This window comes from Monodelphis domestica, chromosome 4 (genome assembly GCF_027887165.1).
Source record: "Monodelphis domestica isolate mMonDom1 chromosome 4, mMonDom1.pri, whole genome shotgun sequence".
NCBI classification, from domain to species: Eukaryota; Metazoa; Chordata; class Mammalia; order Didelphimorphia; family Didelphidae; genus Monodelphis; species Monodelphis domestica.
This window is the reverse complement of record NC_077230.1, coordinates 348,695,576-348,699,853: the sequence shown is the minus strand read 5'-3', so window position 1 is coordinate 348,699,853 and position 4,278 is coordinate 348,695,576. Positions and strand designations below refer to the sequence as shown.

At 39.5% G+C, this 4,278-nt stretch overlaps 1 pseudogene; it reads left to right on the top strand.

The window, feature by feature from the left end:
• The first annotated feature begins 296 nt into the window (after positions 1 to 296).
• Positions 297 to 3,210, top strand: LOC130458893 (26S proteasome regulatory subunit 8-like; annotated as a pseudogene).
• The last annotated feature ends 1,068 nt before the right edge of the window (positions 3,211 to 4,278 follow it).

Here is a 4,278-nt window from a genome sequence, read left to right as displayed (position 1 = left end):
AGCATTCTTTTTTTTTCTTTTTTTCTTTAGAATATTTTTCCATGGTTAAGTGATTCATGATTCATCTCCCTGCTGTTTCCTACCCCTCCTGAAGCTGACCAGCGTTCCCCTGGGTTATACAGGTATCATTGTTCAAAACCTAATTCTATGTTATTCATACTTGCAATAAAGTGATCTTTTAACATCAAAAGCCCAAACATATGCCTATCACACCATGTAATCACTCATATGTTTTCCTTCTGTGTTTCTGTTCCCACAGTTCTTTCTCTGGATGTGGATAGAGCTCTTCCTTCTAAGTTCCTCTGGATTGTCCTAGATCATTGCATTGCTGCTAGTAGAGAAGTCCATTACGTTCAGTTGTGCCACAGTGTATCAGTCTCTGTGTATAAGGTTCTCCTGGTTCTGCTCCTTTCACTCTGTATCAATTCCTGGAGGTTGTTCCAGTTCACATGGACAACACAACAATATTAAATGGAAACATTCTTCATTTAAATTTTTTAATTAAATTAATTTTTGAAAATACATTAATTGTTTATTTTAAGATTTTATTTAATTAGATGATTTAGAATAATTTTCCATGGTTACAAGACTCATTTTCCTTTCCTCCCCTCCCCCCAACCACTTCCCATATCTGATGCATTCTTGAGGGCACTAGCAATACTAGAGAACCAGGAGAGGCTTCCTACTGAAAGAAGAACTGAGCTGAATCTTGCATGAAGCCAACGTAACCAGAGGTCAGAGGTGATGAGGGACAGTGTTCCAAGAAGGAGGCACAGACAGTGCAAAGACACAGAGAGAGGGGAGGAGGAGAGAAGTGTCATGTGTGAGGCCAATTTGACTTGACCAGAGTACATAGGAAGGAAAGTAATGTGACAAGCTAGAATGGGAAGTTGGGGGTAGGCACTAGTGGTAAAAGACACTATTTGTATTGTCCTACAAGTACCAAGGAGCTACTGGAGTTTCTTGAGCAGAGAGTCATAGTCAGACCTACCACTTTGGGAAAAACCTTTTAGCAGCTGAGTGAAGCATGGATTGGCACAAGGAGACCAGTGAGAAGTCCATGGCAGTTATTGCAGGTGAGACATGATGAAGGTAAAATGAGGGTTTGAGCTACGTGAGTGTAGAGACGAGGTAGAAAGTGAGAAACATTGTGGAAGCAGAAACTTCAAGAATTGACAACTGACTACATTTATGGGATGCAATACAGGGAGGAGATGAGGATGATGACACTAATGTTGTAACCCTTAATGGATTAGAAGAATGATGTTGTTCTCAACAGTAGGAGGAAATGTAGAGGAAAGGTGGATTTGTAAAGAAAGAGAATGATTTTATTTTATTTTTTGAAAGAGAATGATTTTAGATGAAGAAAATGAGATTCCAGATGGCTAAGGTAAAGAGACAACTAGGTGGCACGAGTATTGGGTCTAGAGTCAAGATAGACCTGAATCTAATACAGCTTCAGAGAATGGCTGCCATTTAACCTCTTTCTGTTGTTAGGTTCAAATGAGATAATGATTATAAAGTCCATAGCACAGTGCCTAGAACACAATAGGTACTTAGTAAGTGATTATTTCCTTCCTACTACTAATGCTATGTATGTATGATAGTATAATCTTCACTTCACAGACAAAAATATACTGTTCCGTTTTGGTTGTGTGTTTGATAGTACCTGGGCAAAGGGTACAAAAAGAAGCAATTTAGCTGGCAAATCCCATGAATCCAGGCTCCTTCACCTACCTTGGCTCAGGTCCTCTCACATCAACATTCATTCTTCTGGTTTAGAAGGATATAATCAACATGTCAATCAACATGATGGTATGTAGAGCCCCAGGTGTCCTGGAGACAAACCACAGTACCCCTGTTACAAACATCTAAAAGCAACAAAGAGGAGCCAAGATGGCAGAGTAAAGGCAGGGTTTCACCTAAGCTTTCCCAAATTTCCATCCAAACAACTTTAAAATAATGCCTCAAGGAGGGAAGATAGCACTGAATGAACTGGACCAGCAGAGGGAGCTGGAGAAAGGAAGGGCAAGGAATGGACTATAACAATTTACTTGTTAAATATCGAGGAACTGCAGCTAGTTGTTAATAATAAGAGTCAAAACCTTCATTGTCTACAAGCACAAAGAAATTAGCTTAAAGCAAAGATGTGCCTGCTACAGGATCTATTACAGGATCAGAGGTCCTATGTAGGGGAAGTGGTCTGAGCAATAGAAAATAAGGAATTTCTGATCAAGGTACATTCTGAGAAGTTTGTGATGGATGCATAAGAACATTAACATCATTGATGTGACCCTCGGTTGCCATTTGGTTCTGCAAAATGACGGGTACATCCTGCACAAAGTTCCAAAAAAGTAGACCCATTGGTATCATTGATGATGGTGGAAAAAATGCCTGATTCAACTTTTGAGATGATCAGTGGCTTAGACAACAGATTAAGGAGATCAAAGAAATGGTTGAATTGCTGTTATAAATCCTGAGTTCTTTGAAGCACTAGGCATTGTATAGGTCAAGGGTGTCCTACTATATGGAGCTCCAGACACTGGAAAAACTCCCTTGGCTTGGGCTATGGCTCATCACACTGACTGCACATGTATTTGTGTCTCAGGCTCAGAACCAGCATAGAAATTTATTGGTAAAAGGGCATGAATGGTTCCAGATTTTTTGTTGTGATCTGAGAACATTACCTCTCCATCATCTTCAGGGATGAGATTGATTCCATTGATTCTTCATGGTTAGAAGGTGGCTCAGGGTGGGGACAGTGAATGATGTTAGAGTTGCTTAACCAACTGGATGGCTTTGAAGCCACTAAGAACATCAAAGTTATCATGGCCACCAACAAAATCGATATCCTGGAATCTGCTTTACTTTGCCTTCGTAGAATTGACTGAATTCCTTTAATTCAATTAAATTTTAATGAGAAGGCATGACTGGATAGCCTGAAGATTCATCCTTGGAAAATAAACCTGACTTGAAGCATCAATCTATGGAAAATTGCAAAGCTCATGCCTGGGACATCAGAGGCTGAAGTGAAGGATGTGTGCACAGAAGCTGGAATATATGCCCTCTGTACAAGTGTGTCCATGTCACCCAAGAAGACTATGAGGTGGCAGTAACCAAGGTCATGCAAAAAGATAGTGAGAAGAACATGTCCATCAAGGAACTATGGAAATGAAGTGGTCAGCCTAACATCTCCCAAATAAAGCCCTCTGGGTCTCTTCTCTTATGAAAAATAAATAAAATGAAATAATATCTTAAAATTAATTCTAGAGTAATGGTAACAACAAATGATGGGATGAAACTATTGTACATTCCAAGAAAATGTAGAAGGTTGATGTGAAATATATATATATATATCACTGGGGTGAGAGTGGAAGGCAATCCAGTACAGGAAACAACCTGGCAAGTCTGTTTAAGTCTTTTGTGTGAATGCATCAGCAGACATGGCAACTTCCAGAGCTTTTCAGCCACAGGTGGTAACAGGGTCAGATAACTGATCAGAAGATTAGAGAAGACTCTTTGCTGGAACAGTGTTTGGGATTCTGTTGCATTGCTCAAATGGGATGCAGTTCATGCACCAAATCACAGCCCCAGGGTGAAGAGAAGCATTAACTCATGCAACTTCAGGGGAGAGAAGCATTAACTCATGCAACTTCAGGGGAATAGGCACCTTGCTCACAGTCCCAGGATAGAAAGATTGCTTTTGGTTGCTCATAGACCAGAGCACAGGCCAGAACAGTGATCACACCTTTCCTTAGTTCATGCCATGGAAACACAAGATTTACAGAATTTCCTGCCCAATAACTCTCAAAAAACAGCATGAAAAACCAGAAACTTGGAAGAATGCTCCCTCAGAGGAGACACAAAAAATTCTGAAGAGAATAACAACTTAAAAGCAGAATTGGTAGAATGGAAGAAGTATAAAAATTCACTGAAGAAAATAACTTCATAAAGGCAACAAAGATAGGAATGGTCTGCATCATTTGAAGCATCTATCCTCAGCAAAGAAGATTATTACTGTGCAAAGGTATCCTGTATCATTCAAAATCCCATCCTGAACTAAAAGACAGAATACAAACTACAGATGACAGTTTAGTAATTATGAAATCATCCACAAAATAGGATCACAGAATTAAAGCTGGAAGGGTCCTTAGAGGATACTTTGTCAAACCCCCTTATTTTATGCAGAAAGAAATTGAAGCCTGGAGCATGAACAATCAAGTAAGTAACCAAATGGCCAATGAGATAGCTAACAGAATAGCTAAAAATAAAAGAAAA